Genomic DNA, 16609 nt, shown 5'->3' with positions numbered 1-16609 from the left:
ATTTTCACTGGGTCTGTAGAAGAGGTAACCAAAGGATTTTTGTGGGTAGCCGATGAAAATACACCACTCACTTCAAGGTTCGAGCTTGTCATGAGTCCCGCGTCTCACGAAAGCCTCGCAACCCCAAAACTTGATGTAGTCTAATGTGGGAGCTTTCCCAGTCCACATCTCGTGAGATGTTTTGTCAACTTTTTAGTTGGAACTAGATTAAGGATGTGGGAGGAAATGTCTAAGGCATACCCCCAAAAAGAGATTGGTAACAAAGTCCGACTCATCATGGAACGAACCATGTCCAACAAAGTTCGATTACGCCTCTCAACCACACCATTCAGCTGTGGTGTTCTAGGAGGTGTCAATTGTGAGACAATCTCACATTCCTTAATATAGTCAAGGAACTCGTTACTAAGATACTCACCACCCTGATCGGATCGGAGCATCTTTATCTGTTGGATTAATTTCTAAGTCCATAACTATAATTGGTAAGACTTGACCCGGCCCGGCATGGTCCATTTGGGTTGCATACCATCATGCACTTGGATAGACTATAATGAGAGAAATAAGACACTTATGGTTATTAATATATTATAAGTTCTAGTATATTAATAATAAGAATAATAAGATTATTTAATTAGTATTGATCAAGAACTAATTAAGTGATCAAAAGAAGACTAATTAAATATATGGGTTGATTGTGAAAATCATCCATACTTGTATAGTGGGCTAATGCTCCATGGATAATCAAGTTGGGCTAAAACCCATAGGATGGTCCATGGATGCTCCATGGTGTATTTGTACCCATGGATCATGGAAATGAAAGGCCATGTCAATTAGGGTTTACATGGTGTAACCCTAACTATATAAGCATCTTATTCTTGACCAAAATCGGCCACTAGTGTGTGAAGTAAAAGGGCTAGCCGATTTCATGAGTTGTAGAATTCTCTCAAGTTAATCTAAGTGTTTTTGTGATTGTGATTCCATTTGAGGCTTCCACACTATTGGGGCTAGGCACTCAAGCTTCATGAAGACTTTCTACATCAAAGAGGTATGTATTCTATCTTGTTACACTCATTGTTTTTGTATGCTAGATTAGGATAATACCTTGGATGTTCTTATTTGCATGTATAATAGAGAAAACATAGATCCAAGGTATTTAGGGTTGCATGTACACTTAGGAGTGTTAGAATGCTCAAAACCCAACAGTGGTATCAGAGCCTAGGCTTGTTTTCATGTTATACCTGCAATAGAAGCTGAAAAAACGAATTTGGTGCTGTCTGATCATCTGACTCGGCGAGTCCATCCGAGGAATCGGCGACTCCATGCCTAAAATGTGATCAATTCGATCCAACTCGCCGAGTTGGTTCATGCACTCGCCGAGTAGGAGCCACAGACAGCATATTTTCGAGGTTTTTGGCTAGAAATGGACTAGGAACATTACCCTAAGTTGTTTTTGAACTTATAAACTTATTTTTGATGTGGTAATGTTCATGCTAATCCATTTTCAAAGATAATTGTCAATAGATTCATGTTTTGTATTAGTTTAAGGTTTAGACTAATTACATGAAAAAGTTTGATTTGAATTATCTTGTTCTTATGAGTTGCTTAGATTAATAGAAAAGTTAATTGATTATGTGTTTTCAATCCAAATTAATCTAAGAGTTGATTCTAAAATGTGTTATTGTAACTTGTCCTCAAGTTATATGAAAAGTCACATTTAAGTTTCATAAAACTCATAAAAGTTGGCAAAGGTTACAAAAGATGAAGAGTCTTGTCCTTAAGTTATAGAGGTTCAAGAGTCACTTTATTAATAAATAAATAAATAAAGTGTAACCTTAAATAATTTCATAAGTTATAAAATAAAGAAAAGTTAATTCTTATATTAGTTTAAAGTCTTCCATAACTTGTCCTCAAGTTATGGAACTTGAAGAGTTTTTGGATTAAAACTACTTTAAACACATAAGTTATGGAAAATTAGTTTTGAATAGTTTCAAAACTTGCCCTCAAGTTTTGGAATTTGAAAAGTTTTCACTTATGAATACTTTAATTCCAAGTTAGCCCTTAGAATTTTAAAAGTTAAAATTCAACCCTTATACTTTATAATATTATAAGTTAATAATAATAATAATAATATATATATATATATATATATATATATATATATATATATATATATATATATATATGTATAAGAGTAAAGTCAGTCTTACCGCTAGTACGCCTCATTCACGCAGTCGGTCTATAAGGTGGGTATAAGGTTGTTGCCTATAAAATGGCAACTTAATGGGTGTCCACTCTCACCCACCGCTTGCTTGACTAGTGGAGGGTCGTTAGCCGAACGGTTTTGACAAGACTAGAATTCTCCCTTCATTAAAAGTATTAATGATAATACTAAGTAACTAAACTCTTAATAATACCCAATCTTAGTTACTTAGGAAAAATGTGAATAAGGTGCTAATCCATGAAATTACACTTTGCACTTTGTTTAAGTTGGTTAGTGGAGCATGTGTGGTTAACCGGCACACTAACGCGTATTTAACAAGGTAGGCAAAGGGTAACTTAATGTTTATCATAGTATCGATGGAGCGTGTGTGGTTATCCGACACATCGATTAAGGGGTAAACACTTAAGGGTATCAAGTAATTTGCATGGTTACTTCACACCTTGTCTTGTGATCCTCGGCATCCCAGTCACAAAACCTGAAGGGCACACTCGAGATTGAAACATGCCTTTGAACAGTTCAATGAATCTCAAAGATCTAGGAGTTTCAAAACCAATTAAGACCTAATAATACATTTCGTTTATCTTGGTGGAAATTGGTGAATCGTCATTCACCTACCTTCAAATATTTTATAGCTTGGATTACGGCATACCTCTTCTAAGTTATAAAATAGTTTGTTGGGTCCTAGCCTTAATATTTCATATTGGGTGTCATATTAAGGACTTTAAATCAACTATCTTGAATATCTCCCAAAAGATGTCTGGTTTAGACACCTATGATCTTCCCAAATCTCTTGAAACAAGCTTTCCTAAATGAAGATGATGTCCCATGGATATCATAATTCTTTCTCCTCCTCCAATTATTCTCCCTAACCCTCAAGTTCTTGGAAAAGTTTAAGGTCACTCAAGCCCTATTGGCAAGGCAAGGTCTAGGTGTGGTCACATCTTAGAGATGTAGTCACATATTGACAAGCCGGGAGAGTTGGGTGTCAAAGTCTTGAGAAAGTTGGTGGTTCAACCACCTTCTAAGTCACATAGTGAGTTCCTTTGGGACACCTATGAAAGAGACTATGACAAGACCCTTAATGATCTTATCTATTTGCTAAGATCAACTTCCTAAAACTTTATGGAGATTGACAATGATGACATTGGTTATCCAGTAAAGCTCTCTCTTCCCAGTGGAAAGGGATCGGCCATAGTCAACTCGGTTGACCAAATGGTAAAGAGAAAAGCTAAGTCTGTGATAGTCTCGGGTACCATTATCAAAGGGTCCATATGTTTATATTGCCAAAGGAAGGGGCACTGGTTTCGAAGCTGCCAAATTTACCTAAGGATGTTAAAGTCAATAAGTTTGACTCTACTTCAGGTAAAGTCCACTATCTAACTCTGTTAAGTTTCTATTCTGAGATTCTTGGTACATGATGTCACTAGGTCACATGGTGATGTTTTAAGAATCAAAGAAAAAGGTGAAGAAACTTAAAGAAAGAATATGCTGAATCTGATCGCGTAGATGGATTTCTATCGCATAGTTTGAAGATTGGATTCCTGAGCTACTTCTTAGGAGTTATGAGATATTGCCTAGGAATAGATAACAACAAGTTTTCATATGGATTGTAAGGATAAGTTTTTCCGCAAAGTTTTAAAATAAAAGAAAAATTTTTGATTTTATATCCTTACAATGGCATTTGAGGAAAAATTGTTGCTTATATGATTCCATTAATAGCAAGAGTGGAAATACGAAATTGATTCTTTCATTTGTGGTAATGTCTAAATTTACCAAATAAGGAAAGATTCTCATCACCCAAGTTTCAATTGGACCGGAACTTGGAATCATGCAAGTTGTATAGCATGATGAATGAGAACTTTCAAGTATTGGAAAATTAAGACTAATTATTTGGTCACATGAATGTGTGAGTCAAGTGAAGGACCAAGGGATCGAGTACACATTCTTGTGCACTGGTCAAGTCCACCACAAAAAGATTGATAAAACTATTCGTCATAGTTTACTAAAGCACAGTAAATATGATTATACTTACAAGCTTAAGTGTAATTCTGAGACATTGGAAAAGGGTTCCAATGTAAGGCAGAGCGAATAAGAAGAATCAAATTAGGCAGAAGGATAAGAGTTTCTCAAATCTAAAAAAGATGGGAGAGTACTTTAGTATCAATTTTATGATCATCTTAATGATTAAGAAACCATATCAAAATTAGTTCTCTAAGGGAGTCTTAGTGCATTCTTATGACTAAGAAGAGGGATCTTGAATTGTTGAAATGGTTAAATCAAGAAGATGAGTCATACTTCGTTCCAATACAAGTCTTAGAGTCATACTCTAAGATTTTCATTTGAGTTACATGTCTTAAAGAAGGTTTAAAACACTTGTCAAATGTAAGAGTAAAAGTTTTCTACTCTTGTACATTTGAAATTGGTAAGTTGTGATGTTTTGGATAAAACAAAGACCAACTTAGGCCAATTGTGTGAAGTGTTTGTCTTGATTAGAATCCACACTATCTCTTGGATATTTGACAAGGGAGTCTTATAGGTCAAGAGGACAGTGGGAGTCTTAAAGGTCTTGAAAGTCTCAAGAACTAATCAAGAAAAAAACATGAAGTTCCTTACTAGCACACGACTTGAGGTTTATAACCTATCATGTTGACATATTCTGTGCCCATTCCAGTAAAGTTGGCTTTTCATATGAGTTCTTAGAGTTCTCAATTTGTTGCACAACAACTTGGAAGCAATGGTAGGCCCTTGAGCTGCCAGGTGGCAAGAAATTAAGAATGAGTTCAGTCCATATGAGTTTAGATTTGTCATTATCCTTGTCTTGTGACTATGATTTTGACAATTCACATGGATAAGAACACATACACCAGTAAATCTAAGTGTCATAAGGTTTCTCTCCGATTCATGAAAATGATGGTGAGGAAACACTTTCACTAAGTAGATTTTAGCTAGATAGCAATTGTGATATTTGCATTCTCAAAGTCGTTAGTGGAGCGTGTGTGGTTTACCGGCACACTAACCTGGACTTGTGAGAAGTGGCAAAAAGGTCTAACCATTATGATTACGGCATCCCTCTTCATAATTGTTTAGACACACAAGTGTGCTATCTAAGGGAAGGTGTATGATTTTGATAAAGTTTTATCAAAACAATCTAGTATCAGAAATCTGAACTTTGGTGAGAAAGTCAATGAAGTATTGATTTCTAGAAGTCCAGGTGATTTTTGAGAACATGTCAAAGCTAGTGGGAGCATAAGTGTTATGTTAATAATTATCATGTTAGTGGGAGCATGATAATTATGATAAGTATTGCAAGCTAGCAATGTTAATTATAGAAAACAAAAGGTTTCAATTGGGAAAAGGTTGTTTTGCTATAATTAAGGGAGAGGAAATTATACTTCATCTCAAATCTATAAGCTTAGATCGTGTGGTTTTAATCATTTAGTCAAGGATATATATGAATTTCATGTTGGAATGGCTCAACATAAGGAAATTCTGTATACGGGTCCATTATTTGCGTTCTAAAATTCGATTATGATTACGGCATCCCTTTTCATAATCTGAATTATGAGAAGTTGGCAAATAGAAATGGAAATGTTATAGCAAAAGACTGGTTTAGTCTTTATGTGAGACATCATGAATCGTGTCCCATATGCTACGGATATAGGATCGATTACATGTGCTATATTCATCCTTTCTAAAATTTTCCAAATGCCTGGGGCATTAAGAAGGGAAAAGGTTTAGAACTGGATATGACTAAAAGGATTAAACAATTGTCGAGAACAATCTAAGGTTTATCAAAGATTGGTTGCTCAAGGACAGTTGGAAGTATAGTGATAATTCTGGAAGGACCATATTGACATAATCTATAAGGAGGCAACTCTTGTTTAGAAGTGATAGTCAAAATGGAATCTGGAAATGTTTCAAAGTTAGAAATTTCAATCTGTGTAAGATTAAGGAAACTTAATGCAAGAAGGATGTTTCCAAGGAGTTGATCTCCTTTGGAATACTCTGTAATGATTGTTCCCAAGTCTTTGTGAGTTTGTGCATAATCGTTACAAGAGGATCAATGCATATAAGTTTAGAATCTAACAGATTTTAGTAAATGGCTTGAATTTGGAATTCTTGCATTTGCAGTAAGGATTTGGGAGTGTGAAAAGAGAATCATTGAAGTTATGTTCAATTGATCTAGTTCACAAAGTAAAGGTCATAGACAAACATAGTATGCATACTTGGTGTATGGCATGACTAGTGTTTAGAAAACATAGTGTACATGCTTGGAGCATGGGACAACTATTGTTTTAAATTCAAGAATAAAGTTGATAGCTGAAACAATATACAATGAATAATGTGTAATCATATGGTGATAAATAAAAGGTGTTTTATTTACGTACAAAGGGTTGATACCATATTGGATTCAATTATTATTGTGTTTCATTTTGCATGTTTTGACTTCCCGAATAAACTGGGTTATTCTTCCAGAATGACTAAGTTATTCAAACCATCCACAGTCGGTCATATGTTGGAAGTAGATATGAATTAAGACTGTCATGAGTTGGCTTGTAGAGGTCTAAGGTGTTGGACAAAGGGCTACAACACTCATGAGTGCTCATAAGTTCTGAGTATTGGATTCAACCCGCGCTCATTGGAATCACTTCATGGATTTTATCACGAGTGATCATGAGACGATAATATCTTATATTCTTCAAACCTAGAGATATAAGTTGTTACTATGAGTTGATAGTACATTGATTGCACGAAAACGCGTTTGGTAACTCGGTGCTATAAAACGTGCCTTTGTGTATGATTCAACAAGTAGTAGAACAAGCCATATGAGTCGAAGTTTATCCGTTCCTTTTACCTTCGGGATAAAAGCGATATCTGTGGGCCCCTCGATGATTTGATGATGACAAATGGAAGTGCTCGGCCGGGCCAGGACTGATTTGATTTGTTCAATTAGTCAGTCGTCATAAATCAGAAATCGGGAAACAACAAATGGACAGAGAGAATGATTATAATCCATGTCTCAGTCCATACGATATCTAGAATGGAGGAATATATGATCCCTTATCTAATGGACAAGTCATTGACAAAGGTCAGAGTTCATCTACGAGGTCAGAGTTCGACAGAAGCTTTTGAGAGCTACGATTGCAGGTTGGTTCCTGAAGTCATACGCAATAATAGTTTTAGACTTATCCAAGTGGGAGACTGTTGGATTAATGTCTAAGTCCATAACTATAATTGGTAAGACTTGACCCGACCCGGCATGGTCCATTTGGGTTGCATACCATCATGCACTTGGATAGACTATAATGAGAGAAATAAGACACTTATGGTTATTAATATATTATAAGTTCTAGTATATTAATAATAAGAATAATAAGATTATTTAATTAGTATTGATCAAGAATTAATTAAGTGATCAAAAGAAGACTAATTAAATATATGGGTTGATTGTGTAAATCATCCATACTTGTATAGTGGGCTAATGCTCCATGGATAATCAAGTTGGGCTAAAACCCATAGGATGGTCCATGGATGCTCCATGGTGTATTTGTACCCATGGATCATGGAAATGAAAGGCCATGTCAATTAGGGTTTACATGGTGTAACCCTAACTATATAAGCATCTTATTCTTGACCAAAATCGGCCACTAGTGTGTGAAGTAAAAGGGCTAGCCGATTTCATGAGTTGTAGAATTCTCTCAAGTTATTCTAAGTGTTTTGGTGATTGTGATTCCATTTGAGGCTTCCACACTATTGGGGCTAGGCACTCAAGCTTCATGAAGACTTTCTACACCAAAGAGGTATGTATTCTATCTTGTTACACTCATTGTTTTTGTATGCTAGATTAGGATAATACCTTGGATGTTCTTATTTGCATGTATAATAGAGAAAACATAGATCCAAGGTATTTAGGGTTGCATGTACACTTAGGAGTGTTAGAATGCTCAAAACCCAACATTATCTTCCTATCCAGCTGATTCTCCACTTCTTGTTTAAACTCTTTGAATTTCTCAAATGTTTCTGACTTATGCTTGATTAAGTAGACGTAACCATATCTACTGTAATCATCAGTAAAAGTCATATAGAAGCAGTTAGCATCCTTTGTGGTGGTTCTGAAGGGTCCACACACATCTGTATGTATGAGGTCCAACAAAACCTGATCCCTTTCACAAGTACAAGTGAAGGGTGACTTAGTCATTTTTCTAAGTAAATAAGAATCACAACTATCATTTGACTTTAAGTCAAATGACTACAAGACTCCATCCTTTTGGAGTTGCCATATGCACTTCTTGTTGACATGTCCAAGACAACAATGCCACAAGGATGCTTTATCCAAACTAACAGAAGAATCAATATGCAATACATTATTTTCTAAGTTGTCTACAACATTCACTGCTTCATATACACCATTACTAGGTAATGCTTTAAAGTAAAATACATCATTGTAAAAAAACATTAATAGCACCAATATCATTATCAAATGAAAAAGTAAATCCTTGTTTGTACAAGCCATGAAAAGAAATAATATTTCTCGGCATTTCAGACAAGTAACAACATTTATTCAAATCTAATGTTAGCCCACAACTAAGCAATAAACAGTAAACTCCAATCTTAGTGACATGTGATGCTTTCCTATTCCCCATTATTAAGTTTATCTTCCCTTGCTCCACATGCTCACTTCTTTTTAGGCCCTGCATATCAAAACAAATGTGAATTCCACAACCTGTATCAAGGACCCAAGAATTAGTATGTGGTGAGTTGTTAGACAGAATAGTATAAATACCTGTATGGGTAGGTTTAACCTTCCCATCCTTAACATCTTGCAGGTACTTAGGGCAGCTTCGCTTCCAGTGTCCCTTTTCCTGACATTAAAAGCATTTTGCATCTTTTGGGTTGGAAAAGGGGGTAGCGGGACCACCTTTGGTTCCACATGAAGAGGATCCATCAAGAGACTCTCCCTTGGTGCCCTTGGAAGGGGTCTTCTTCTTCTTCCCTTTACCTTACCCGATTGCCAGAACATGGGCAGTAGTAGGAGTAGTCACAACATTTTTACCTTTAAGACCACTTTTTGCAGTACTTAAAAGTCCCTAAAGCTTACTCAAAGTGGCCTCCTCCTTGTTCATATGATAGGTCATTCGGAAGTAATCATAACATGGAGGTAAGGAGTGTAGAATGTTATCTATAACCAGCTCCTCATCAAAGTTCACATTCAATTTAAGCAGATGGTCCACAAACATTTGCATTTTCTGTAGGTAGACCGTGATGGGTTCACTATCCTTTATCTTTATTGTGATCATAGAGTAGATGATTTCATACCTCTCTTGACGTGCACTCTGATGGTATCTTTCCATCAGATCCTAGTGCATCTCAAAAGGGTAGAAGTCCTCATAGGACTTTTGGAGTTCAGGTGCCATAGTGGCAAGAATGATACAAGCTACCTTAGTGGCATCTTTCTCATGTGCCCTAAAGTCAACAATTTCCTGAGGAGTAGCAGCAGACTCATCGATGTCCTTAATCTCCTTGTCAAGGACATATTCCTTGTCCTTGTAGAGAGTGACCATCCTTATGTTCCTAATTGAAATTAGTTCCATCAAAGATGACTCTCCCACAAAGATTCATGAGAGAGAAGGAACATGTTGGGTTTGAGCCAGAAGCAGCATTGTTAGAAGACATCTAAAAAAGAAGAAAGACAAGTTTAGATTAGATATAGAATCCTTAATAAGACACCCAAATGAAATATTAAGGCTAGGACCCAACACAATATTTTATAACTTAGAAGATGGATGCCATCATTCAAGCTACAAAATATTTGAAGGTAGGTAAATGACGATTTACTAATTTCCACCACGAAAAACAAAAAAGATTAATAAGTTTTAATTCGTTTGAAAACTCCTAGATCTTTTGAGATTCATTGAACAATTCAATGGCATGTTTAAATCTCGAATATGCCCTTCAAGTTTGTGACTGGGATACCGAGGATCACAAAACAAGGTGTGAATAACAATGCAAATTAACTTGGTACTCTTAACTTTATTACCTATTCGATGTACCGTTTAACCACACACGCTCCATCGATCTATAATAAACATTAAGCTACCCTTTGCCACCCTTACTAGTCCATGTTAGTGTACTGGTTAACCACACATGCTCCACTAACAACTTGGTAATGGTACAAAGTGTAATTTCATGGGTTAGCATCAATTTCACATTTTCCTAAAGTAACTAAGATTGGGAATTTATAAAAGTTTAGGTACTTTATAATTATCATTATACTTATAATGAAGGGAGAATTATAGTCATATCCTACCCGTTCGGCTAACGACCCTCCACCAGTCAAGGAAGCGGTGGGTGAGAGTGGACACCCATTAAGATTCCATTTTATACGCAACAACCTTATACCCCCCTTATAGACCAATTTCGTGAATGAGGCCTACTAACGGTAAGACTGACTTGATCTTATGTATACATATATTATTAACTTGTAATATTAGAAAGTACAAGAGTTGAATTTTGAACTTTTAAAATTCTAGGGTTTGGAACTAAAGTTTTCTAAAGTGACTTTACAAATTCCAAAACTTGAGGGCGAGTTTTGAAACTATTCAAAACCTTTCATTTCTATAACTTATGAGTTTTAAAGGCTTTTAATGGAAGAGGCTTTTGGAATTCCATAACTTGAGGACAAGTTATGGAGTCCATTATGAAGCATTTAGATCAACAATTAACTAACAAACAATTTACAAATAATTCCTATGATCTAACAAAAACTCGTAAGCAAGGAACATCCATATCAACAATTTTCAAGCATCATATGAACTTAATATAAAACTTTAGACTTTGACAACTATCATTGAAATTGGATAAGCACAATCATTACCACATCAAAAACAAGTTTAACAATCTAAAAACAGTTTAGGGTAATGATCCTAGTCGAATTCTAGAAATCAAACTCGAAATTTTGCACTCAAGGCCTCCAACTCTTCGAGTGCATGAACCAAATCGATGAGTTGGATGAGTTTTCACATGGACTCGTCGAGTCCCCCCATGGACTCGGTGAGTTCATTGAGCAGTGAGCAGAAATTCGACTTTTTTCAGCAATTTACATCAAGTATAATATAAAACAAACCTTAGCTCTGATACCATTGATGGGTTTTGAGCATTCTAAAACTCCTATGGTGTACATGCAACCCTAGAAACCTTGGATCTATGTTTTCACTATTATACATGCAAATTTGATTTTTTCAAGGTTTCATACTAACTAGCATATCATAAGGCATATGTAATATAAAAAACTAGTAGAATGACATACCTTTTATTGTAGGTTGATTCCTTAAGACCTTGTGAGCCTAGCACCCCAAGTGTGATGCCTCAAATGTCTCACACAATACCACAACTATTGTAATAACTTGACAAAAGAACACTTGTACTCAAAATTCGGGTAGCCTTCACTTGTATGTCTATTGGCCGATTTTACTTGCTATGAGGTCCTTTATATAGTGTGTCACATGTAGGGTTACACCATGCAAACCCTAATGTGCATGACTTTTCATTCCATGATCCATCGGTTTTAACCTCCATGGAGCATCCATGGATCACCCTACAGGTTTTAGCCCAATCTAATGAATCATAGATCATAAGCCTGCTATATAAGAATGAATGATTTACACAATCAATCCCCATGTATTTAATTAGTCTGTTTTGAACACAAAATTAGTTCCAAATTGATTATTGATCAATACTAATTAAATAATATGATTTAATATTAATATATTAGAACTTATAATATTTTAACAAATCACAAGTATCCTTTTCTCATTTTGTCTATGCAATTGTTCCGATGCTATGCAACCCAAATGTACTATGCTAAGTCGGGTGAAGTACATACCAAAAATAATTATGGACTTAGACACCCTATCCAACATATCATTTTTCAATGGAGCGTACATGGTTAACCGAAATATTGATTAAATGATTTGTAACATCGAGAGTACCAAGTGCATTTGCATGGTTATTCACACCTTGTTTGTGATCCTCGGTATCTCAGTCACAAACTTGAAGGGCATATCGAGATTTAAACATGCCATTGTAAATTTCAATGAATTTCAAAAGGATCTAGGAGTTTCAATTCATTTAAAACTTAGTCTCTTTTTCGTTTTTCATGGTGGAAATTAGTGAATCCTACTGTTGTAAAAATCCCGACTAGGTCCCGATTAATCTCCGATTAATCCCTAGGCGCTACTTGATCGATTAGGGGGCGCCTAGCGATTAATCCTTGCATACATAATGAGTGAAACATTATAAAACGATGAAATTTTAACATTTTGAAGAAGTTTTATTTCAATAGAAACTATTTAAGGCATGATTAGTGTTGTATTAATCATATTAACCTATTTTGTTATCATATTAGTGGCATTTACGAACTTTGATATGATATTAGTCATATTTAATTTTTTAAAATTCAACAAATTAGCAATTAATGGTCCCCGATTAATCCCCCGGTAAATCTCCGCCTAGCGGATTAATCCCTTGACCCCAGTCCACCGACTAGCTAACGTCAAGTGTCTTTTACAACTTTGGTGAATCGTAATTCATTTACCTTCAATTTATTTGCATTTTCGATTACGGCATCCCACTTCTAAATTGTGAATAATTTACTTGGGTCCTAGCCCTAATTTCTCATTTGGGTGTTTAATTGTGGATTATTATCTAATCAAACTTTTTGTCCTTTTCTTTTTAGATGTCTAATTCAAAGAACAACGCTTCTAGCTCAACCCCTGCTGGCTTATGACCCGATACATTGTAAAACAAGTTCAAAACTTGATTGTCATACATTGACTGAATATCATTGTCCATGGACTCTTTCCATTTGGATGACTCGGGGCCTGCCATGGCTTCCTTATAGCTATTAGGTTCATCCAGATTAACCAATGTACTATCACTGATCAATGTATCACCTTTTGCAGTAATATGGAAACCATAATAATGCTCAGGTGCATTCCTAACTCTAGTGGAACGCCTCAGAGGTACAGAATCGTCAATTGGCTCAACAGGAGTTTCATCCTTAGGTTGATGGCTAGTGTTTGAGGATCCTTCACCGCTTGACTCTTGAAGCTCTTCAGGATCAATTTTCCTGCCACTGTTTCCTTGGCTTATGAATTCTCTCTCATGAAAGACTCATCTCATTGCTACAAAGACCACATTTTCACTGGATCTGTAGAAGAGGTAACCAAAGGATTTTTGTGGGTAGCCGATGAAAATACACCACTCACTTCAAGGTTCGAGCTTGTCGTGACTCCCGCTTCTCACGAAAGCCTCGCAACCCCAAATCTTGATGTGGTCTAATGTGGGAGCTTTCCTAGTCCACATCTCGTGAGATGTTTTGTCAACCTTTCTAGTTGGAACTAGATTAAGGATGTGGGAGGAAATCTCTAAGGCATACCCCCAAAAAGAGATTGGTAACAAAGTCCGACTCATCATGGAACGAACCATGTCCAACAAAAGTTCGATTACGCCTCTCAACAATACCATTAAGCTGTGGTGTTATAGGAGGTGTCAATTGTGAGACAATCTCACATTCCTTAAGATAGTCAAGGAACTCGATACTAAGATACTCACCACCCTGATCGGATCGGAGCATCTTTATCTTCCTATCCAGCTGATTCTCCACTTCTTGTTTAAACTCTTTGAATTTCTCAAATGTTTCTGACTTATGCTTGATTAAGTAGACATAACCATATATATTGTAATCATCAGTAAAAGTCACATAGAAGCAGTTAGCATCCTTTATGGTGGTTCTGAAGGGTCCACACACATCTATATGTATGAGGTCCAACAAAATCTCATCCCTTTCACAAGTACAAGTGAAGGGTGACTTAGTCATTTTTCTAAGTAAATAAGAATCACAACTAACATTTGACTTTAAGTCAAATGACTTCAAGACTCCGTCCTTTTGGAGTTGCCATATGCACTTCTTGTTGACATGTCCAAGACAACAATGCCACAAGGATGCTTTATCCAAACTAACGGAAGAATCAATATTCAATACATTATTTTCTAAGTTGTCTACAACATCCACAGCTTCATATACACCATTACTAGGTAATGCTTTAAAGTAAAATATATCATTGTAAAAAAAAACATTAATAGCACCAATATCATTATCAAATGAAAGAGTAAATCTTTGTTTATACAAGCCATGAATAGAAATAATATTTCTCGGCATTTCAGACGAGTGACAACATTTATTCAAATCTAATGTTAGCCCACAACTAAGCAATAAAGAGTAAACTCTAATCTTGGTGACAGGTGATCCTTTCCTATTCCCCATTATTAAGTTTACCTTCCCTTGCTCCACATGCTCACTTCTTTTTAGGCCCTGCATATCAGAACAAATGTGAATTCCACAACCTGTATCAAGGACCCAAGAATTAGTATGTGGTGAGTTGTTAGACATAATAGTATAAATACCTGTATGGGTAGGTTTAACCTTCCCATCCTTAACATCTTGCAGGTACTTAGGGCAGCTTCGCTTCCAGTGTCCTTTTTCTTGACATTAAAAGCATTTTGCTTCTTTTGGGTTGGAAAAGGGGGTAGCGGGACCACCTTTGGTTCCACATGAAGAGGATCCATCAAGAGACTCTCCCTTGGTGCCCTTGGAAGGGGTCTTCTTCTTCTTCCCTTTACCTTACCCGATTGCCAGAACATGGGCAGTAGTAGCAGTAGTCACAACATTTTTACCTTTAAGACCACTTTTTGCAGTACTTAAAAGTCCCTAAAGCTTACTCAAAGTGGCCTCCTCCTTGTTCATATGATAGGTCATTCGGAAGTAATCATAACATGGAGGTAAGGAGTGTAGAATGTTATCTATAACCAGCTCCTCATCAAAGTTCACATTCAATTTAAGCAGATGGTCCACAAACATTTGCATTTTCTGTAGGTAGACCGTGATGGGTTCACTATCCTTTATCTTTATTGTGATCATAGAGTAGATGATTTCATACCTCTCTTGACGTGCACTCTGATGGTATCTTTCCATCAGATCCTAGTGCATCTCAAAAGGGTAGAAGTCCTCATAGGACTTTTGTAGTTCAGGTGCCATAGTGGCAAGAATGATACAAGCTACCTTAGTGGCATCTTTCTCATGTGCCCTAAAGTCAGCAATTTCCTGAGGAGTAGCAGCAGACCCATCGATGTCCTTAATCTCCTTGTCAAGGACATATTCCTTGTCCTTGTAGAGAGTGACCATCCTTATGTTCCTAATTGAAATTAGTTCCATCAAAGATGACTCTCCCACAAAGATTCATGAGAGAGAAGGAACATGTTGGGTTTGAGCCAGAAGCAGCATTGTTAGAAGACATCTAAAAAAGAAGAAAGACAAGTTTAGATTAGATATAGAATCCTTAATAAGACACCCAAATGAAATATTAAGGCTAGGACCCAACACAATATTTTATAACTTAGAAGATGGATGTCGTAATTCAAGCTACAAAATATTTGAAGGTAGGTAAATGACGATTTACTAATTTCCACCACGAAAAACGAAATAGATTAATAAGTTTTATTTTGTTTGAAAACTCCTAGATCTATTGAGATTCATTGAACAATTCAATGGCATGTTTAAATCTCGAATATGCCCTTCAAGTTTGTGACTGGGATACCGAGGATCACAAAACAAGGTGTGAATAACAATGCAAATTAACTTGGTACTCTTAACTTTCTTACCTATTCGATGTACCGTTTAACCACACACGCTCCATCGATCTATAATAAACATTAAGCTACCCTTTGCCACCCTTACTAGTCCATGTTAGTGTATCGGTTAACCACGCACGCTCCACTAACAACTTGGTAATGGTACAAAGTGTAATTTCATGGGTTAGCATCAATTTCACATTTTCCTAAAGTAACTAAGATTGGGAATTTATAAAAGTTTAGGTAATTTATAATTATCATTATACTTTTAATGAAGGGAGAATTATAGTCATATCCTACCCGTTCGGCTAACGACCCTCCACCAGTCAAGGAAGCGGTGGGTGAGAGTGGACACCCATTAAGATTCCATTTTATAGGCAACAACCTTATACCCCTCTTATAGACCAACTTCGTGAATGACGCCTACTAACAGTAAGACTGACTTGATCTTATATATATATATATATATATATATATATATATATATATATATATATATATATATATATATATATATATATATATATATATATATATGTATATATTATTAACTTGTAATATTACAAAGTACAAGGGTTGAATTTTAAACATTTAAAATTCTAGGGTTTGGAATTAAAGTTTTCAAAAGTGACTTTACAAATTCCAAAACTTAAGGGCGAGTTTTGAAACTATTCAAAACCTTTCATTTCTATAACTTATGAG

This window comes from Lactuca sativa, chromosome 1, assembly GCF_002870075.4.
Source record: "Lactuca sativa cultivar Salinas chromosome 1, Lsat_Salinas_v11, whole genome shotgun sequence".
Classification (NCBI taxonomy): domain Eukaryota; kingdom Viridiplantae; phylum Streptophyta; class Magnoliopsida; order Asterales; family Asteraceae; genus Lactuca; species Lactuca sativa.
This window is presented reverse-complemented; position numbering follows the sequence as displayed.